This window comes from Caretta caretta, chromosome 2 (assembly GCF_965140235.1).
Source record: "Caretta caretta isolate rCarCar2 chromosome 2, rCarCar1.hap1, whole genome shotgun sequence".
Taxonomy (NCBI): Eukaryota; Metazoa; Chordata; order Testudines; family Cheloniidae; genus Caretta; species Caretta caretta.
In genome coordinates this window covers 86,272,555-86,296,085 of record NC_134207.1, presented here as the reverse complement: position 1 = coordinate 86,296,085, position 23,531 = coordinate 86,272,555, and the positions used below count along the sequence as shown (strand labels likewise).

General features: G+C 42.7%; 1 protein-coding gene across 6 annotated transcripts in view; it reads left to right on the top strand.

The window, feature by feature from the left end:
* Window positions 1-23,531, top strand: part of DLGAP1 (DLG associated protein 1) — a 634,484-nt gene that overhangs the window by 165,525 nt on the left and 445,428 nt on the right. Inside the window, exon 1 of one of the 6 annotated variants that reach the window (XM_048840363.2) lies at window positions 13,864-13,959. The exons of the other annotated variants lie outside the window; for them this stretch is intronic. The gene's annotated coding sequence lies outside the window, so the exon portion shown is untranslated. Of the gene's footprint in view, window positions 1-13,863; window positions 13,960-23,531 lie in introns of those variants that run through there. 6 annotated transcript variants of the gene reach the window in all.

The window sequence follows — 23,531 nt, the reverse complement described above, 5'->3', positions numbered from 1 at the left end:
TGCTCGAAGCAGGACCAATTCCCAGTTAAATCATCCCAGCCAGGGCTTTGTCAAGCCTGACCTTAAAAACCTCTAAGGAAGGAGATTCTACCACCTCCCTAGGTAACGCATTCCAGTATTTCACCACCCTCTTAGTGAAAAAGTTTTTCCTAATATCCAATCTAAACCTCCCCCACTGCAACTTGAGACCATTGCTCCTCGTTCTGTCATCTGCTACCATTGAGAACAGTCTAGAGCCATCCTCTTTGGAACCCCTTTCAGGTAGTTGAAAGCAGCTATCAAATCCCCCCTCATTCTTCTCTTCTGCAGGCTAAACAATCCCAGCTCCCTCAGCCTCTCCTCATAACTCATGTGTTCCAGACCCCTAATCATTTTTGTTGCCCTTCGCTGGACTCTCTCCAATTTCTCCACATCCTTCTTGAAGTGTGGGGCCCAAAACTGGACACAGTACTCCAGATGAGGCCTCACCAATGTTGAATAGAGGGGAACGATCACGTCCCTCGATCTGCTCGCTATGCCCCTACTTATACATCCCAAAATGCCATTGGCCTTCTTGGCAACAAGGGCACACTGCTGACTCATATCCAGCTTCTCGTCCACGGTCACCCCTAGGTCCTTTTCCGCAGAACTGCTGCCTAGCCATTCGGTCCCTAGTCTGTAGCTGTGCATTGGGTTCTTCCGTCCTAAGTGCAGGACCCTGCACTTATCCTTATTGAACCTCATCAGATTTCTTTTGGCCCAATCCTCCAATTTGTCTAGGTCCTTCTGTATCCTATCCCTCCCCTCCAGCGTATCTACCACTCCTCCCAGTTTAGTATCATCCGCAAATTTGCTGAGAGTGCAATCCACACCATCCTCCAGATCATTTATGAAGATATTGAACAAAACCGGCCCCAGGACCGACCCTTGGGGCACTCCACTTGATACCGGCTGCCAACTAGACATGGAGCCATTGATCACTACCCGTTGAGCCCGACAATCTAGCCAGCTTTCTACCCACCTTATAATGCATTCATCCAGCCCATACTTCCTTAACTTGCTGACAAGAATACTGTGGGAGACCGTGTCAAAAGCTTTGCTAAAGTCAAGAAACAATGCATCCACTGCTTTCCCTTCATCCACAGAACCAGTAATTTCATCATAAAAGGCGATTAGATTAGTCAGGCATGACCTTCCCTTGGTGAATCCATGCTGGCTGTTCCTGATCACTTTCCTCTCATGCAAGTGCTTCAGGATTGATTCTTTGAGGACCTGCTCCATGATTTTTCCAGAGACTGAGGTGAGGCTGACTGGCCTGTAGTTCCCAGGATCCTCCTTCTTCCCTTTTTTAAAGATTGGCACTACATTAGCCTTTTTCCAGTCATCCGGGACTTCCCCCATTCGCCACGAGTTTTCAAAGATAATGGCCAATGGCTCTGCAATCACAGCCGCCAATTCCTTCAGCACTCTCGGATGCAACTCGTCCGGCCCCATGGACTTGTGCACGTCCAGCTTTTCTAAATAGTCCCTAACCACACCTCTATCTCCACAGAGGGCTGGCCATCTCTTCCCCATTTTGTGATGCCCAGCGCAGCAGTCTGGGAGCTGACCTTGTTAGTGAAAACAGAGGCAAAAAAAGCATTGAGTACATTAGCTTTTTCCACATCCTCTGTCACTAGGTTGCCTCCCTCATTCAGTAAGGGGCCCACACTTTCCTTGGCTTTCTTCTTGTTGCCAACATACCTGAAGAAACCCTTCTTGTTACTCTTGACATCTCTGGCTAGCTGCAGCTCCAGGTGCGATTTGGCCCTCCTGATATCATTCCTACATGCCCGAGCAATATTTTTATACTCTTCCCTGGTCATATGTTCAACCTTCCACTTCTTGTAAGCTTCTTTTTTATGTTTAAGATCCGCTAGGATTTCACCATTAAGCCAAGCTGGTCGCCTGCCATATTTACTATTCTTTCGACTCATTGGGATGGTTTGAAAGAATTAAGAAAGATTTGTTTCCTATTTTTTGCTCCAAGCATCCAAAGTAAGTAAATAAGGCATTTGTTGTAAGGCTAGGACTCTCTGTTTAGTTTCATCTTAGAGCAAAAACTTGTGGTCCTGAAAATAAGGGATTTTCATGGGAGCATTAACAAAACCTTAAGTGTAGTGGTATGAAGGTCAATAATATTCCCTCTGGCCATAAAAATGAAATCTCTTTGGGGGAAGGAGGATTACATAATATGCTCCTAGTTCAGAAATGACATGTTTAACAGTTCCACCTGTGGTGATGCTTTAGGGCAACCTCTAAGCCTTAATGCTGAACTCTAATTAGTGTGGACAGGATCACAGTGCTGGCTTTTTGAGGGAACACAAGATAACATGCAGACAACATAAATTACCAGTGAAGTAACATGACTGGTTTTGACACTGTGATCAGTTCATTTATAAAAATACATCTGTTCACTATTCTATTTTGTAATAATTTGGCAATAGCTACCAAAACATTTTGCACCCTGGTGCTGTTGGGAACCAGACTTCCAGATAAGTATAGAAGTAGCTATGTAGCTGGAGGGTTTATGGTAATTCTGTAAGCAGTAAAGTGTCTCTGCAAGGGAGAGATAAACAGCTAGTAATCCTCATAATTCCCCACTGATAGCCTATCCATCTCTGCTATAAATTAGAAAGCCTAGAGATTAGGAAAGCTAGGCTGGGTGTAGCTCACAGCATTAATCACAGATTTAGGACAGCAGTGTACTGAAATACTATGTCCATGGAGCTGGTATTTTACTCCAGGTTAAATTAGTACATAATGTAGTTTGGCATAAATATAGAGGGAGACTGATTTTTTTGTTTGTTTAACTTTTACAGAGATAGTTTTGCAAAAGACGCTATTATCTCATAAATTCTTTAAAACTAAAAGATCAACTACAGTATTATAGATAACAGTACATTAAGTTTGTTATGAAAACGTGCTGTTCTGAAATTCTTTCATTCCTCTAAATTATTAAGAATTTTTGTTTACATTTGTTTTATATGCACTTAGGGTGAAATTGACTTCAGAGCTAGTGAGTGTTTTTGTTTGCATGGGGTGGACAAAGTGGGTGAGGTAATATCTTTTATTGGACCAACTTCTGTTGGTGAGAAAGACATGTTACTTTGTGCTTTCAAAATCTATATTTGTTTATGCAAATTGGGCTATTAGACATGCAGTCAGTTGATTTTTCATATGCAAATTTCCATTTCAGCAGGCAAGATTTACATGGGCTCTTCAATGCCTAGAAGCAAATGTTTGAAACAAATGTTCTTCTGTTAGTGCAGAAGTTACTTTAAAATGGTAGCAATCATTTCATAAATAACATCGCCGACTCACTTTATTCAGCTCCATAATGAGGAAATAATGAATCATTCCTGACAGCGGAATAAAGAAATAATTTACTCAGCAGAAAAGTCTGATATCCATATGTTTGGATGATGATAATTCAAAGGCAACCAGGTTAGATGACCAACTTGTGACAAACAGAATGAATATACTTTAAAAGACCATTTCATTTTCTAAAGTTGGTTAACTTTTTTATTTTGCTTTGTTACATATCACATTCGTACCATGATGTTTTATATTCCAAACCCAATATAAAATGTTTTAATACATATAGTTCTAAAATTGGATATCTTATAGTATGTCGGAGTCTAGAATTTTATATCAGATTCTTCTGTCAAACATTCAAATCTCTTAAAATCTGGAATTTATGTTCAGGGGTTATTTAAAGCTTTTACAGTAGCAGTAAGCTGGAAACTATATTTTTCTATGCATTTTATATAAATCTTTGAAAGTGTATGCTTGACTGCAGCCTGAACATTTTAGATAGTATCAAATTCAATGAACTATTGCTTAAATGGTGAACATGGATATATGCACCAAAAACCTCATTTAATGGGTTTTTATGTACTGTAAGTACGTGTGAGGTCTAAGAAACAGTGAAGATGTTTCCACCATGTTATCTATGGCTGCATCGCTTGTTTTTGTTTTCAAGCTGCCTCTATACATTTTCCAAGTTTAGAAAGAGTTGGCTGTGGTGATGGTGCTAACTGTGCCTGAAAGGACAGGCAGACAGTTAACTGTCAGACAAACTTTTTAACAATTACAGTATTTTATGAAAGTCTCAATCCAACGTACATGGGTGGGTGGGCGGGCGGGCGGGGGGGGGGTGTTTACTGTCGTGAATCAGTGGGGGTGGGAGATTATATATATAAAAGTGTGTGTGTGTTGTTTTCCCCTTGCAAGCCTCCCGTTCCTTTCGTATCTCCACTCCCACCATTCCCCAACAGCATGCATGCCCCATCCTTGCACCTAATGATGTCTCCCTCCAATTTTGCTCCAGAGTATGTTGTCAATCTACCTGCTTGTTACAAGTGCCAGTCTGAGGAACTAGTTGTCAGTGATCCACAGGTGGCTCTCTAGGGAAATATCTCAGCACCTGAGACAACATCAGCTGATCTCCCCTCTCACTGCCCTCTCCCAACAAAATGGAGCATGGAGGGAATAAAAGGAAGGTAGGAGCTGAAGATTTCTCAAGAAAAAAAGCTGTAAGCTCTGCATCCTTGTAAACCGTGGCAAAGAGTCCCATGGCACCTTATAGACTAACAGACGTATTGGAGCATAAGCTTTTGTGGGTGAATACCCACTGCGTCATCATACATCTGATGAAGTGGGTATTCACCCACGAAAGCTTATGCTCCAATATGTCTGTTAGTCTATAAGGTGCCACAGGACTCTTAATCTGGATCTGAAAAGCGGCAAACACGGCTACACCTCTGATACTAGTAAACCTTGTGCATTCTGTGCAGTATGGCATATGTGATGAAATTTGCCTGCTTTTCCTGGTGTCCTTAGTTTCATGTTAGGGAAAATTGTCTCTCTTTAATGACCAGATGCTTCTTGATTAGTATGAGGATAGTGCTTTCAGGTAAGAAAATACCTAGTGAGCTCCTTGTGTGCTTTGAGATCAGGGAGAGGAATCTTGGATTAGCATAAATCTAACCCTAAATATTGGAGTAACTATTGGGCAAACACTGTGTTTCTAAAATTTAGCTATGAAATCCCTCCCGCACCAATTTCCTCAACATTAGATCAGAGTTTGATAAAGAGCATAATCAGGTACGGGCCTAGAGCCCCCATGATGTATACCTGTTACAAGAATATGAAACTGATCATAAATCACTTGAAAGCACATCTAGAAAAACCCCCACTCTTGTCTTTTACCACCTAGAATCCCATGTCTGACACTGAGGTTGCATAGCTAGATGGTGGCTAGATTCTCCAGTGCAGTGCCGCTGCACAGTGACATAAAATATAAGTAGGCTTGAGAGACGTTGGGAACCATGTCACAGGAAAAGTGGCTAGATAAATATACATCTGAAATAAAGTATAATTGATTAAATGACTGAAAAGTATTTTGAAATATGTTGGCCATACATATGTAAAATTATTTCCAATTGTCATAGAGTAGTTACAGTTGCTAAAAAGAGGGATACATGGATGGATAGATTTACTCCTAACGGAATGACTATGCTGATCAGATTTTGCAATTTGAGCATGCTAATGATATGTTAATGGCTGTGATACGATGCTGAGCATGCTCAGTAGGAACATAAAACTGAAAGTATATGGAGTCAAGAGCTCATCACTCAGTAGAAGTATTCTGAATTCACTTCTGACTAACCTGCTTGTTGAGGACTTGCTAACAGTTTGGTATATCTGATGATGTTTCCCTTATGGAGAAACTGTTAGATTAAAAATCGTGGGCCAAAGTCTGCTATTAATCTATTTATTTTTTCAATGACATCTTAAGTTACTAAACTAGAAAGAATTTTAAAAATCTAAAACTTTTCACAGTAATACTTTTTTTTTTTTTACGTTTTGCACTTTGTTCACCTTGGATGATGATGATTTCTATGAAAATAGAGCCATGTTCACATTCATGTTATAATAGCCTACCAGGAAATTACAATGTTTGGATTACAAACAAAGCCCCTGTTCTTGTTGAACAAGCACAGATTTTTTCCCAAAAGTGATTTGGCCTGAATATTAATGGCTTACTATTAGACCCCTAAAATTAATATTGTCCTAATGAAGGGCAGGGCTAACTTTCATCAAGTTAGCTTTTTTTTTCTTCTTCTTTGTTTTTTCTTAACAGTTTGCCATGTTGGAATTATACTATAATAATGGATTCCTGAATTAAAGTTATTAACAGATGCCAGAGAATTGAACTTGCCCGATTGAGCAAGATAATGCAGCAGATAAAAGCTATAACAGATTTTTTTTATTGTTTGTATAGTATACGTTTTGTCATCTTATACATTGCCATATATGACATGTATATACATAGATGAACACCATTTGTTAGAGAAAAGCAACATGACTTTTGTAAAATGAAATTATGCCTCACCAATTTATTAGAATTCTTTGAGGGGTTAACAAAGATGTGGACAAGTGTGATCCAGTGTATATAGTGCTCTTGGACTTTCAGAAAACCTTTGACAAGGTCCATCACCGTAGGCTTGTGATGGGTTGGACCCCTTAGGAAGCCACCTGATGTGCTGAGATACCACTGAGTCTACCTGTTCTGCCAGCATGGGCCCCCTTTAACCTGTTTTGCTGAGCCAAGCTCTTAAAACCTCTTCTAACCCCCACACACAGGCAGGGCCACACCCAGCTGCAGATCAGCTCTGGGAAGACTCCACTTAAGGGACTTGCTCAGCACTCCAGATGTCCACCTCCCTTGGAGTACAGACCCAAAGATATATTATGAAATTCGCCCCCTCCCTCAGTGTGGAGAGAGATGTTCACACTTCTCCTCTCCCCCTCCCCCCCCCCCCGCAGTTAGAAATGACAGAAACTGGGTTTAAGACCACCTGACTCTGTAGCATCCATAAGTCAGGGCTTATCTATACTGGAACTTTACAGCACTGCAACTTTCTTGCACAGGGTGTGAGCGAGAGAGTTGAACCCCCCTGAACGCTGCAACTTTCAGCGCTGTAAAGTGCCAGCGTAGACAGGGCGCCAGGGCGGGGAGCCACTCCCCCCGAGGAGGTGGGTTTTTTTAGAGCGCTGCTATACTGTGACTACACAAGCCACATTGACATTGCCAGTGAAGACTAGCCCTAAGTGGCAATATGGAGCGTTCACAGGAAGGCCAGGCTTTTCACAGTCCGTTGTCCTCGCTGATGGGCCATCCGTCCTGTCTGGCTTTTCCACTGTTTTAGCTGAAGGGTTAGCAGTGGGCATCACCCAAAGTAGCATAGTTGAAATACAGATACATAGGGCTTGGCTACACTTGTGAGTTACAGCACAATAAAAGAGCCCCAGGCACACTGGCAAGGCACATAAAGTGCTCTGACTCCATGGCTAGAGTGCTCCTGGTACTCCACCTCGGCGAGAAGATTAACGCTTGTTGCGCCTTGGCTGAAATGCCCGGATATCAGTGTGAACGAGATGTTGCATTACTGCACTCTGATCAGCCTCCAGAAACGTCCCATAATCCCCTTAAGTCAAGTGGCCACTCTTCTCATTGTTTTGAACTCGCTGTAGGAATGCCGATATGCCCTTTGAAAGCTCCGTTTCTGACAACCGGCATGCTTATCTGCTCTGAGACAAAGCAACCATTAGTGTGGAATGCTGTGTGTGTGTGAGAGAGAGCGGGAGGCTGGGGGAAAAGGGGCGGTCTGCTGCTGTCTCAGCTTACAAGACAGCATGCTGACATGCTCTCAGCCCCTCAAAAACCCACTCTCTCTCCCCCCACATACACACAACACACTCCCTGTCACACTTCACCCCACCTCCCCCATTTGAAAAGCACGTTGCAGTCACTTGAATGCTGGGATAGCTGCCCACAATGCACCGCTCCCAATGCTGCTGCAAGTGCCGCAAATGTGGCCATGCCAGTGTGCTTGAAGCTGTCAATGTGGACAGACTGCAGCGCTTTCCCTACTGTGCTCTCTGAAGGCTGGTTTAACTCAAAGCGCTCTACATCTGCAAGTGTAGCCATGCCCATAGTCCATATTCCTAACTTCAGATACAGAAATGATACAGGCATACAAATTGGATAATCACATTCAACAAATCATAACCTTTCCAATGATATCTCACATAAGCCATCTTGCATAAAGTATATCGGTTATGTCATATTCATATGATAAGCATATTTTCATAAAGAATATGGAATGACATGTCACAAGGCTCTTAAGCAAAGTAAATTGTCATGGGATGAGAGGGAAGGTCCTCTCCTTAGATCACTAACTGGTTAAAAGATAGGAAACAAAGTGTAGGGGGAAAATGGTCAGTTTTCACAATGGAGAGGTGTAAATAGTGGTGTTCCACAGGGATCTGTATTGGGACCAGTCCTATTCAACATATTCATAAATGATCTGGAGAAATTGATCAACTGTGAAGTGGCAAAATTTGCAGATGATACAAAATTACTTAAGATAGTTAAGTCCAAAGCAGACTGCAAAGAGATACAAAGGGATCTCACAGAACTAGGTGACCAGGCAACAAAATGGCAGATAAAATGTTCAGTGTTGATAAATGCAAAGTAGTGCATGTAGGAAAACATCCCAACTAAAGATACAAAATGATGGGATCTGAATTAACTGTTAACACTCAACAAAGAGATTTTTGAGTCACTGTGGATAATTCTTTGAAAACGTCTGCTCAATGTGCAGTGGCAGTCAAAAAAGCTAACGGAACGTTAGGAATCATTAGGAAAGGGATAGATATAAGACAGAAAATATAATGCCACTATATGAATCTATGATATGGCCACACCTAGAATACAGAGAAGGGTAACAAGTGTGATTAGTGGTATGGAACATCTTCCCTAGGAGGATAGATTAAAAAAAGACCAGGACTGTTCAGCTTAGAAAAGAGATGGCTATGGGGGGATATGACAGAGGTCTATAAAATCTTGACTGATGTGGAGAAAATGAGTACAGAAGTGTTATTTACTCCTTCACATAACACAAGAACCGGGGTTATCCAATTAAATTAATAGGCAACAAGTTTAAAACAAATAAAAGGAAGCACTTCTTCCACACAACACACAATCAGTCTCTGGAACTCATTGCCAGGGGATGTTATGAAGGCCAAAACTATAATGGGGTTCAAAAAAGAATTAGATAAGTTTATGGAGAATAGGTCCATCAGGACGGTCAGGGATGCAACACCATGCTCTGGGTGTCCCTAGCCTCTGAGTCCCAGAAGCTGGGAGTGGATGACAGGGGATGGATGATTCAGTGATTGCCTGTTCTGTTCATTGCCTCTGAAGCATCTGGCACTGGCTGCTGTCGCAAGACAGGATACCGGGCTAGTTGGACCATTGATCTGAACCAGTATGACTGTTCTCATGACATATTTCAATGATTGAAGCATGTGTTGCTTACTGCCACTTCAAAAGGGTGCTCTCTGCTTCTGTAGTTCCACCCTCGGGGGAGAAGGAGAAAATACTGTAAGACCAAAGAGTCTAGAGATGGCTGCCAGACAGGCAGATCTCTGCGTATGTTGCTTTTTTCAAGCCTGAGTCCTTTTTCTGACCTTCAAAGACTTTGTGTGAGCTTCTGCATGAATGAGGTTGGATCTGGTGTTCATTTATATGTATATGGAGGTGGGTGTGACTTGCATTTGTCTTCTGGGGCTATTGCCATTATGAGATCATCTGTTTATCTCACTATCCTGGTCATCTCAGACTTTTCATTATTATTTATGCAATGTAGCTTAGACATGTTAAGAAGACATGCTGGTAATGACAATCAAGCCTTGGCTGCCCTTGAAGTGTTACATTATGTCATTGCAAAAAAAGAGAAGAAACTCTCCCTTTCTTCCCATAATTCTAATGTTTTGGCTATATTCTTTTTCCTTTAGGGCTGAGAAAGTCACACAGTTATGTCTTATTTTTCAGACATTTAAATTTCTCACAAATGCAGCAGCTGTAAGTGATAGGTGATAAACTTTAATGGGTATGAGAAAAAGGGAAATAGATAGAATGTGGCTTCAAATGAACAAATAGACGTATCTATCAGGAGAAAAGAGTGTCTTGAATATATGCATGTATTTCAGTGATGTTCTGGCTACGTGGTCATTGTAGTCTACATTTAAAGAGGATTTTATTTTTTAGACTTCTTAAGTAGGTAAATAGCTGCAATTGATATCTTGGAGAACTTTCTCAGGGCAGAATCCTACCCAGGTTTGTATGTATGTGGTTCCCACTGAAATAAAAAAGCGTTGCACACAGAATTTGGCCCTTACGTTGCTGGCCTTGATTTAGTCAGTGTCATAGCAAATAATACTGGGACTTCAGGCATGCAAATGTGAATGCTTAATGTTGTAGACAAACATTGTTCAGTTGGTTGGGCCTAAAATCTGAGCTACAAGTTTTTCTCCTTATAACTGTTTTCAGGAGGAAAAGAACACAAATCCTGAGTCTAGCAGCCCTGCAATAACAAGATAGGGCGAGCTTGTGCTGGAATAAAAGAAGATAAAAGACATATTTAGGGATAAATCATGGCTCTTCAGTCACAGTCCTCTAACAGAGGGGTACAGAGATGGGGGTCCTATGGGTGAATCAAGTACCGTGCTTCTGGGAGTGCAGACCAGTGACACCACTGCTGTACTTGCTACACCCTCTCAGAATGTGTCCTCCCACATATGCCATTCCAGTTCTGCTGGCTGATGTGAAAGATGGGAAGAGAGGACAGAATCCTGCCCTTTCTTCTTTGGGGAATCTAGGGTCACTTTTGGCACTTGACTCATAAATTCTTTACTCTCCTGGGGCAAAAGGACCATGATTGTGCTTGGCTTGTTACACGAGAGTTCAAGAAATTGAGACAGATTCTGGTACTTCTTCCTGTGCATCCACATATGGGTAGTTAATTAGTGAATTAAGTTTTTTTATTATTATTATTGTTTATTATTTATTAATTGTGAAAAATAAAGTGATCCTGTGTTAATGATTTTCACCTCCAGATCTGGGAAAAGGTACACTAGCTGATTACTATTTCTGGTCCCAGTCTTTTGATCAGCAGGCTGGCAAGTGCTGGCAGTGCTATAAAATAAACCCATTAGAACCTTTGCATAAATAAGTGCCTTACATAACTGAACAATGATATCTTCCGCCAATAATGGAGAAATCTTGAGGAACTGAAAAAGAGGAAGTCCCTCCCAATTTCTCTGTATCAGAAGGGTGTGGCTGTGACATTATTGTAGGGTTTTGAAGTTGGGAATGTAGAGTGAGAAAAATGGAAACCTATAAATGGAACCTAAAAATGAAGCCTTGAGAAAATAATTCTGAATACAGTCATTTTAGCTGCGTAGTCTGATTTTCCCATATAAAAGGCAGAAAACATTTTGTGAAAAATGTCAGGAAATGTTTTCATGGGAAAACGTCTTGTCAGAAAATAATGCTACAAAATATTATGTTTTACTGGTGCTGAATACCTTTGAGAGATTTGGATGGTAAATCTAGCACTGGAGGGTGTTTTAACAATAATACTGAATATTGCTCTAGTTTTATTGGTTTTTGATTTTTACAACATTTTATATTTTACTGCGGGGAGACAGACCTTTCTTCTTAGTAGACCAGTTCTGAGCACTTTCCTTTAAAAATCTATTTATTTTCCTAGTGATTGCACTCAAAATTCCCAGTCTTCTCTCTCCCGTCACTATCCTAGAATATCAGGTTGGAATGGACCACAGGAGGTCATCTAGTCCAACCCCCTGCTCAAAGCAGGACCAATCCTCAATTTTTGGCCCAGATCCCTAGATGGCCCCCTCAAGGATTGAACTCACAACCCTGGGTTTAGCAGGCCAGTGCTCAAACCATTGAGATATCCCTCCCCAGTTACTCTGTTTTAGCGATCTTTCCTCCAGGGAGGGTGGATGGCTGTGCATTACTTCAGAGCCTGCCAGTGAAATTCCTTCAGTCATCCATAAGTGACTGCTGGAGAGTGATGAAACACCCACACTCCACTCAGAGAGTGAATGTGTTGCCGCTATAGTATTCTGAGACCATGCCAATCTGAGGATGAGAAACTGAAGTAGGAAGCCATATTAGATCTCCAACTCTGCAATGTGATGTTGGAGATATTTTATTATCTTTTTAGTATTAAGGTAAGACTTAATTATTTTTACAAAATGTATTGACCATATATTTATTAGCACATTATGAAGCATCATCATAAATAATTAATGTTAAGCTACACAGTGGGCAGACTGGAAAAAATAGGTGACGGTATTCACCAGAGTAACTATAAGTCAAGTTCTGCCCACTCGTGGTGCCTCAGTAAGATGCTATTCATAAGATAGTGAAGATCTTCAGAAAATAATCTCTCACTTTTTGGTAAGCTTGGATCAGTATAAGAAACTTTCTCACTACTTTCTTCACCCCCTGTGTTAGGGGCCAGACACAGTCATGGTCCTTGTGCTCAGGAAGTGTAAGGGAACTTATGAGATAAGTGCTCAAAGTGACATTAGTGAGCAAACATTTATCCCTGTTATAGCCTTCCGAGTCACCAGCCCCTTGAAATGAACAGGAGCAGCTTGCACCATTCTGAGAGTTGTTGTTTCAGGCTCTCTGCAAATGCAGGCAGATATGAAAGCGATATAAACTGATTGGTTTTTGAAGGTTCTGTTCACAATCATATGAACTAGAGACTTATTTTAGAGAGACAGAACTTATTTTGTGTTTGATAAAAGTTAGAAAATTACCACTTTGCTGAACTGCTGAGAGTAAGTGCAATCCATCTGCTTTAAACTATCACTGAAAAACCCAAATAAACAGAGTACATTTTGTGAGGCTTTATGCTTGCTTTTAGTTGTCTATTCTCTCAGCATCCATTCCTGCAAAATATATGCTTCCGCGTGCTGAACATACACAACTCTCATTAACTTCCTTGGGAATTGAGGATCCTCACACACCTCATGACTTAATCCCATATACGTTACATTTGCAATGAGTCTCCCAACTGAGAGAGGTTCTCCATAACTATAGATTTTGAGACAACCTTTCCCTAATTATGCTGTAAGAACAAATAGATTATTTATTGCCAAAGGTCATCGAGTCACTTGCTTAAATTGATTTTGCACTGAGGACCCTCCTTTCTGCAAAAGCTATTGCACTAGACTGGTTCTCTACTATTAAATAATCATATATATTCAGCCATGAAAATATAGTGAGTTAATTGTAGCAGCTTGTTTCTTTGGGAAGTGTTTTGGGGCCTAATCCTGCTCCCATTGAAGGATATCATTGATATTAGAGGGAACATTGTTTAAACCATCGGAGAGAAAAACCACAAGTGCCTTGGGGGAAAAAAAGGTAGGAATACCAAATCTGCTTAACATAAATTAATTTTTTTGAAAAGATATAAACATCTATAACTGTTACTATTGCAATATTAACTGCGTACAAACTGAAACTGAAAAGGTTTAATTTATATTTATTTTCGTGTGAAAAATACGGCAAATAGTATCGCTATTAAAGAAATGCAAATGAATTCCAAATCTTCTGAATATGTATGCCTCCTATGAATTACTCAGCCTTCTGTAAGTGAAAGAATTGTGTCATCAGTTTGGCCAGATGACAAGGCATATGGCAGACTCTTTTATGATGCCTTTGATCTGTAATAGCTGTATGTGTAGCTGTACCATTTACTGAGTGAGGATAGAACAGTAGTGCAGCACACGCTGCTAAATGGAGCAAACTGCTTTTATCGAGGACAAAAAAACCCCCAAAGAGCAACACTTCAGAAAGAGGAAGGAAAAAGAAAAGCAATGCAATCACCCAAGGGAACTGCTATAGAAGCAGTAATCTCAAGCATCCAGGCATGTTGCCAAGAGCTCCAGTACGTTGGGTTAATCAAAACTTCCAAGTTTCCTGCCAATCTGTGGTGCTGCTTTTTGGACAGCTCTGTGCGTCAGAGGGAAAAAGAGACTCAAATGGTAGTATATGTGCATGGGGTTAATGTATATTTTAATTGTCTGTTAATTTGCATTCTTACCCTGCAGATTTTTCTTTTTTGTTCCTCTAAAGAGATTTCCCCAGTATTAGATTTTTTAACAGAAGTCATGTATTTTTTTACAGATACAGGATAAATTCAAATACTCTCAGACAATAAATGCACTTTCTTTATTAATTATAGTTAATAATATCCTAATGGTAACATACTATACATTTGATGCTTCCTAGAAATAGAAAAAGAAATAGTGCTGGGAAATTTAAATATGTGCATATATATATGACACATACACTTTAATTTTGATAAAAAGAAAAGGAGTACTTTGTGGCACCTTAGAGACTAACAAATTTATTTGAGCATAAGCTTTCGTGAGCTACAGCTCACTTCATCGGATGCATGCAGTGGAAAATACATGGGATTCATATTTGTATGTATTATATATTATTACTTCAGATATCTATATAGATAATTTTACTGGGTATTTTCATTTTAGTTATTAAATTAACTATTTTTAAGTAAATAAAAATAAATGTTATAAATTTCCTGTTTATTTAGGTAGTTGTTTTTATTAAATACTATTGGACCTCGGTGATGTTACATTTTTAAATTGACTTTGATGAGCCTTGTGTCTAGAAAATCTACTATAGGAACAGTCTTACATTTGTAGAGGGACAAATTATGATTTTAGACCATTAGTCAGGCATGAGATGCATTTTTCCCTCTACCCCATGAGCAGAAAGGAGCAGGAATCAGATGGATGCAAAAGGAAAAAATGTTCTATAGTTTGATTTTTCTCCCCACCTGTCCTATGGTTACCACCAGAACTGCCCCAGGGGGAACAGGCTGTACAAGGTGGGGAGGCAGTCTAGGGGTATGTCTACACTATGAAATGAGGTCGATTTTATAGAAGTTGATTTTTAGAAATCGATTTGTATACGGTCGATTGTGTATGTCCTCACTTAGCGCATTAAGTCGGTGGAGTGCGTCCTCACTACCGTGGCTAGCATTGACTCACAGAGCAGTGCACTGTAGGAAGCTATCCCACAGTTCCCGCACTCTCCGCTGCCCATTGGAATTCTGGGTTAAGCTCCCAATGCCTGATGGGGCAAAAACATTGTTGCGGGTGGTTTTGGGTACATATCGTCAGTCTCCCCTCCCTCCCTCCCTTCATGAAAGCAACTGCAGACAGTCATTTCATGCCTTTTTTCCTGGCTTACCCGTGCAGACACCATAGCAGGGCAAGCATGGAGCCCGCTCAGCTCACTGCTGCTGTTGTGAGCATTGTAAACACCTCGCGCATTATACTGCAGTATGTGCAGAACCTGGCTAAGAGACGGGAGGACGATTGCGAGGAGGACGTGGACAGACGTTCCTGAAAGCATGGGATGTGGCAATTGGGACATCATCGCGGCAGTGGGGCTGGTTGATTACAGTGGAATGCGAATTTTGGGCTCGGCAAACAAGCACAGACTGGTGGGACTGCATAGTCTTGCAGGTATGGGATGATTCCCAGTGGCTGCGAAAGTTTTGCATGTGTAAGGCCACTTTCCTGGAGCTCTGTGATTTCATAAAATATCAGGGTTGGAAGGGACCTCAAGAGGTCATCTAGTCCAACGCCCTGCTCAAAGCAGGACCAATCCCCAACTAAATCATCCCAGCCAGGCCTTTGTCAAGCCTCAAAGGAAGGAGATTCCACCACCTCCTTAGGTAACATATTCCAGTGCTTCACCACCCTCCTAGTGAAAAAGGTTTTCCTAATATCCAGCCTAAACCTCCCCCACTGCAACTTGAGACCATTACTCCTTGTTCTGTCATCTGCTACCACTGAGAACAGTCTAGAGTCATCCTCTTTGGAACCCCCCTTCAGGTAGTTGAAAGCAGCTCAAATCCCCGCTCAGTCTTCTCTTCTGCACACTAAACAATCCCAGTTCCCTCAGCTTCTTCTCATAAGGCATGTGCTCCAGTCCCCTAATCATTTTTGTTGCCCTCCGCTGGATGCTTTTCAATTTTTCCACATCCTTCTTGTAGTGTGTGGCCCAAAACTGGACCCAGTACTCCAGATGAGGCCTCACCAATGTCGAATAGAGAAGAACGATCACGTCCCTCGATCTGCTGGCAATGCCCCTACTTATACATCCCAAAATGCCACTGGCCTTCTTGGCAACAAGGGCACACTGTTGACTCATATCCAGCTTCTCATCCACTGTAACCCCTAGGTCCTTTTCTGCAGAACTGCTGCTGAGCCATTCAGTCCCTAGTCTGTAGCGGTGCATGGGATTCTTCCGTCCCAAGTGAAGGACTCTGCACTTGTCCTTGTTGAACCTCATCAGATTTCTTTTGGCCCAATCCTCTAATTTGTCTAGGTCCCTCTGTATCCTATCCCTACCCTCCAGCGTATCTACCTCTCCTCCGAGTTTAGTGTCATCTGCAAACTTGCTGAGGGTGCAATCCACGCCATCCTCCAGATCATTAATGAAGATATTGAACAAAACCAGCCCCAGGACCGACCTTTGGGGTACTCTGCTTGATGCCGGCTGCCAACTAGACATGGAGCCATTGATCACTACCCGTTGAGTCCAATGATCTAGCGAGCTTTCTATCCACATTCATCTAGTCCATTCATCCATCCCATACTTCTTTAACTTGCTGGTAAGAATACTGTGGGAGACTGTGTCAAAAGCTTTGCTAAAGTCAAGGAATAACACGTCCACTGCTTTCCCCTCATCCACAGAGCCATTTATCTCGTCCTAGAAGGCAATTAGATTAGTCAGGCATGACTTGCCCTTGGTGAATCCATGCTGACTGTTCCTGATCACTTTCCTCTCCTCTAAGTGCTTCAGAATTGATTCCTTGAGGACCTGCTCCATGATTTTTTCAGGGATTGAGGTGAGGCTGATTGGCCTGTAGTTCCCCGTGTTGTCCTCCTTCCCTTTTTTAAAGATGGGCACTACATTTAGCCTTTTTCCAGTCATCCGGGACCTCCCCCGATCGCCATGAGTTTTCAAAGATAATGGCCAATGGCTCTGCAGTCACATCCGCCAGCTCCTTTCACACTCTCGGATGCAGCGCATCCGGCCCCATGGACTTTGTCCAGCTTTTCTAAATAGTCCCGAACCACTTCTTTCTCCACAGAGGGCTGGTCACCTCCTCCCCATGCTGTGCTGCCCAGTGCTGGGAGCTGACCTTGTTCGTGAAGACAGAGGCAAAAAAAAGCACTGAGTACATTATCTTTTTCCACATCCTCTCTCACTAGGGTGAGAAAACCTGGATTTGTGCTGGAAATGGCCCACCTGTTGATCACTTTAGATAAGCTATTACCAGCAGGACAGTGGGGTGGGAGGAGGTATTGTTTCATATTCTCTGTGTGTATATAAAGTCTGCTGCAGTTTCCACGGTACACATCTGATGAAGTGAGCTGTGGCTCACGAAAGCTCATGCTCAAATAAATTGGTTAGTCTCTAAGGTGCCACAAGTACTCCTTTTCTTTTTGCGAATACAGACTAACACGGCTGTTCCTCTGAAACCTGTCACTAGGTTGCCTCCCTCATTCAGTAAGGGGCCCACACTTTAGGGGCCCAACTATAAGCTGAGCAAGTGCAGAATGGTGGTAGAATGTGCCTTTGGAAGTTTAAAAGCTCGCTTGCGCCGTTTGCTGACTAGGTTAGACCTCCGCGCAACCAATAGTCTCATTGTTATTACTGCTTGCTCTGTGCTCCATAATATCTGTGACAGTAAAGGGGAGATGTTTATGGCGGGGTGGGAGGTTGAGGCAAATTGCTTGGCTGCTGATTTTGAACAGCCAGACACCAGGGTGATTAGAAGAGCACAGGAAGGCATGCTGCGCATCAGAGCAGCTTTGAAAACTAGTTTCATGACTGCCCAGGCTATGGTGTGACAGGGGTGTGTGTGTGTGTGTGTGTTTCTCCTTAATGCAAATCCACCCCTTTTGTTGATTTTAATTCCCTGTAAGCCAACCACCCTCCCCCACGTTTGATCACAGCTTGCAAAGGAAATTAAGTCACTATTGTTTTGAAACCATGCATTCTTTCTTTCTTAATTAAAAAAAAGGGGGGGGGGAGATAACTGATAAGGTAGCCAGGGTGGGGTGTGGGAGGAGGGAAGGACAAGGGCACATTGCTTATTGTAGCCACAGTACAAATCAAAGCTGTTTGAATGACAGCCTTCTGTTGCTTGGGCCATCCTCTGGAGTGGAGTGGCTGGGTGCCCAGAGGGCCCCCCCACCCCGCATTCTTGGGCGTCTGGGTGAGGAGGATATGGAACTTGGGGAGGAGGGCAGGTGGTTGTACAATGGATGCAGTGGCGGTCTGTGCTCTTGTTGGCTTTCCTGCAGCTCCACCAGATGCCTGAGCATGTCCCTTTTCTCCCCTATTAGCCTCAGCATTGCATCCTGCCTCTTCTCATTGCGCTCACTTAATGCTTTCCTGGACTCTGTCACTGAATGCCTCCATGCATTCAGCTGTGCCCTATCAGTGCGGGAGGACTGCATGAACTCGGAAAACATGTCATCACAAGTGCGTTTTTTTTTCTGCCTTCTAATCTGCGATAACCTCAGGAACAGAGATGATGGGGGAGCATAGAAACATTTGCACCTGCAGGGGGATAAAAAGGGAGAGTAAAATTTAAGGTGATACATTTCTGAGAACAAAAGGGAGACTCTTTCACAGTGAATCAAGCAGTTCACAGCAGACAGCACATATACTTTAGGTACAAGGTCACATTTTGCCTTTTAGATTGAGTGCCTGCTGGTATGGTGACACATCACACACGGCTGGGCAACAGAATTCAGTTTCCAGGCAGCCATGGTAAGTCAAGGGGTACACGGGGTTGGCTTCTAACGCCTTCATAACATGTGGGAATGTTTTCAAACTGTAGCGTCCTCCTTTCCCACAGCAAGCAATGCCGGTTGGGTTTGCCATTTAAAAGGAGGGGCTGCAGTTTTTGGGTGGATGTGCAGTACACGCCTCCTGCCTCCCCACACCCTTCCGCGTGGCTATTTGGGATGATCCCTTCCCCCGTTCCCCCCGCCGCATGGCTATGGGATGATCCATTTTAGCCAAGTGCAAACAGCCCAGCATGAACGGGGTCCTTTTACTGTTCCCTTACAAAAATTCCCCTATTTCAACCAGGTGACCATGAATATCACCACTCTCCTAAGGCTAAGACAGAAAGATAAAGACCGAATGTTGCTTGAATGAGACCAAAACCTAGGACCATTTGCTGCCATGCTTTGTGCTGCAGTGATTCCAGAATACTTGCTACTGGCTTGGCATGGTAAAGTGTCCTACCCTGGAAGACAAAATAAGGCAGCCCTCCCCAGAAACCTTCTGCAAAGACTTTCAGAGTACCTCCAGAAGAGGTCCATGGAGATGTCCCGGGAGGATTCCCGCAGCATCCCCAGACACATTAACAGACTTTTCCAGTAGCTGTACTGGCCGCAAATGCAACCAAAGTCTTCAAGGCAAATCAAATATTACAGTACAGGGTTTAAAAGCAATAATGTTTAGTTACAAATGTGCACTCACCAGAGGTGCCTTCTCACCTTCAGGGTCAGGGATCCTGCCTTGGGAGGGTATTGGCTCCAGGGTGATGAAAAGGTCCTGGCTGCTGGGGAGAACGGATTCACTGCTTGCCTGCTGCACATTCTCCTCCTCCTCTTCCTCATCCACAAAATCCTCCTCCGTGTTGCATGAGACTCTCCCCTTGCAGGTGTCCACGGACAGTGGTGGAGTAGTGGTAGGGTTCCTCACCCCACCCCCAGAGTGCCATGCAGCTGATCATAGAAGTGGCATGTATGGCGCTCTGACCCAGAGCGACTGTTTGCCTCCTTTGTCTTTTGGTAGGCTTACCTGAACAACTTGACTTTCACAAGGCACTGCTGTGTGTCCCTGTTGTAGACTCTGTCCATCATGCCCTGTGCGATTTTTGGAATATATATTAGCATTTCTCTTTTTGATCGGAGTTCTGCCTGTACAGATGCTTCTCCCCATACAGCAATCAGATCCAGTGTCTCCCATTTGCTCTATGCTAGAGCTCATTTGCGATTCTGGGGAGACTGCATGAGTTCTCCATGTGCTGCTGAGTTCGTCACGCTGACCAAACAGGAAATGAAATTCAAAAGTTCCCAGGGCTTTTCCTGTGTACCTGGCTAGTGCATTGGAGTTGAAAGTGCTGTCCAGAGCGGTCACATTGAAGCACTCTGTGATAGCTCCCGGAGGCCAATAATGTCGATTTGTGTCTGCACTGCCCCAAATTTGACCCACCAAGGTCAATTTTAGCACTACTCCCCTTGCCGGGAAGGAGAACAGAAGTCGATTTTAAGAGCCCTTCAGGTCGATGGAACAGGGTTGCTTGTGTAGACACATTCATTGTAAGATCGACCTAATGCGGCTAAATTCGACCTAACCCTGTAGTGTAGACCAGGGCTAGGAGTTAGAAGGAATGGAGTGTGGCCTCCATCACTTCTCTCAAACCCCACTGCAATCTCCACACAAAAAACAATCATGAGGTCAATGTTAGCTTACATGGTATGGTACACTTTAAAGTGAAATCCCCCCGCCTCCCCAAGGAGACTGGACAGGTGCATGTAGTGAAGGCTCAGAGCCATACTGCCATAGAAACTGAGGGGCTACACAGCGGTATTGGTTCTTCATGTGCATAGCCCTGGCCCTGGGAGAGGTATGCATTTATGGGGCTGACACTCGGGTCATTTCCATGGGGTTAGTAATTCGTCCTTTCCCAGTACCCCCGTGACAGGCTGTATAAACCCTGCAACATTGGCAAAGGGATTAAAGGCTGGTCCACTCCTTTGGCCCTTTCAGTTATGTCAGAGTCGAATAAGGTTTTAAAAGCAGGAAGTTCCAGACAGTTGGTGGGTGGCTCTGGGAGAGAATAGACAGTAGTGCTACAGCTCCCATGAGGAACTCCTGTAGAACTTCAGGGAAACTACCCTCAAGAAGGTCATTCACTGATTCCCTGCACCTACAAGGAGGCAGCTGGCCCCAGTGCACTGGCTGGACAGGATAGGTTCAGCAAAGCCCCATGGTGAGCATTCTGTGCTGCCACCCTTACACAGGTTTCAGAGTAACAGCCGTGTTAGTCTGTATTCGCAAAAAGAAAAGGAGGACTTGTGGCACCTTAGAGACTAACCAGTTTATTTGAGCATAAGCTTTCGTGAGCTACGGCTCACTTCATCGGATGCATGCTGTGGAAAGTACAGAAGATCTTTTTATACACACAAACCATGAAAAAATGGGTGTTCACCATTACAAAAGGTTTTCTTTCCCTCCACACCCCACTTTCCTGCTGGTAATAGCTTATCTAAAGTGATCACTCTCCTTACAATGTGTATGATAATCAAGGTGGGCCATTTCCAGCACAAATCCAGGGTTTAACAAGAATGTCTGGGGGGGGCGGGGGTTAAGAAAAAACAAGGGGAAATAGGTTACCTTGCATAATGACTTAGCCACTCCCAGTCTCTATTCAAGCCTAACTTAATTGTATCCAATTTGCAAATGAATTCCAATTCAACAGTCTCTCGCTGGAGTCTGGTTTTGAAGTTTTTCTGTTGTGATATCACAACTTTCATGTGTGTAATCGCGTGACCAGAGAGATTGAAGTGTTCTCCGACTGGTTTATGAATGTTATAATTCTTGACATCTGATTTGTGTCCATTTATTCTTTTACGTAGAGACTGTCCAGTTTGACCAATGTACATGGCAGAGGGGCATTGCTGGCACATGATGGCATATATCACATTGGTGGATGTGCAGGTGAACGAGCCTCTGATAGTGTGGCTGATGTTATTAGGTCCTGTGATGGTGTCCCCTGAATAGATATGTGGGCACAGTTGGCAACGGGCTTTGTTGCAAGGATAGGTTCCTGGGTTAGTGGTTCTGTTGTGTGGTATGTGGTTGCTGGTGAGTATTTGCTTCAGGTTGGGGGGCTGTAGGCAAGGACTGGCCTGTCTCCCAAGATTTGTGAGAGTGTTGGGTCATCCTTCAGGATAGGTTGTAGATCCCTGATAATGCGTTGGGGGGTTTGAGTTGGGGGCTGAAGGTGATGGCTAGTGGCGTTCTGTTATTTTCTTTGTTAGGCCTGTCCTGTAGTAGGTGACTTCTGGGAACTCTTCTGGCTCTATCAATCTGTTTCTTCACTTCCGTAGGTAGGTATTGTAGTTGTAAGAATGCTTGATAGAGATCTTGTAGGTGAATGGGGGACTCTACTGAAAGGACTTGAGTGGGGAGCCCGGAATCCCCATCTCCATCAAATGCAGACACTTTGGCTTAATTTAGTATAGAGAAGACTCACATTTTTGCAAGCAGGGACGCCCTATGGATTTAGCAAATGCCGGGCATCAGAAGGCTCCTGTCAGTGACCCAAGGAGAGTGACACTTCCCCTTCCACATCTATCCCTCCCGCAACAGGAGAATTTTGAAGGAAATCCTTGGTCTAAACTACTAGAGTTCCCACTGCTCATTGGTTTGACCAACATATTTTTAATGGTGGCAAAATATACCCAGAGAACTAGATGTGGAACTAGGACTTCATATTTTCCAGAATATAACCCTAGTTTAACTTTATTTTAAATTTACCCCCTGAAGTTTGCTCACTGCTATATTTGAAATCATAGTGAGTGGGAATCGGCCTAGTGATATGACAACTTTGGGGCACTGCTGTAGCTCAGTCTCCATCTCTCTTACACTCATTCTTTTTTCTTGTAAAGAAGGCCAGAAAATAGCTGCGCTGTGGATCAAATTTAGACAAAACTGGATTCTGATTTTTTTTTTTTTTTATTCAGGACAGACCATGTATTATAACCTTAATCTCAAAATTTACAATCAGACACATGGCAAACTATATTATAATCATATTGATGGTACTGGCAGTCCATTTGCACAAAAGTAGATGATTTATTTGCTTTTCTCAAATATTTTGGCCTTTCGAAATTGACATCTAGAATAAGATTCTTTGCACACCAATTATGTTTCAAATGTCTGTATTACATAAGATGGTTTGTTTAAAATGTCACAGACCGCCATTTCCTAGTATCCAGAGAGACAGTTTTCAAAAGAATGTGAAAAAGATGGAGACACTTTAAGTTAGTTAGATATTTTAGGTATTACAGGTCTGGATCGGTACATTATATGTAGGGTGACCAGACAGCAAATGTGAAAAATCGGGACAGGGTGTGGGGGGGTAATAGGAGCCTATATAAGAGAGAGACCCAAAAATCAAGATTGTCCCTATAAAATCGGGACATGTGTTCACCCTAATTATATGCTATTACTACATGAAAAAAATCTATACATGTACACATTTTATGGAGAGAGAACAGTCAGCTGCAAAGCTGTACCATTTTAGTGATGACTTGCTAGACATTCAAATATTTAACTATTATTCAAATAACAGAAAACTGTTCTAAAATGTCATTGCCATAAGAGGAGTTTTGCCTTTACAGCGGAGGTGTATAAATACTGTGAACTTTAAATGTAATTTCAGTTGCTTATTGCTTATTGTTTCTTTTCATAGGACAAA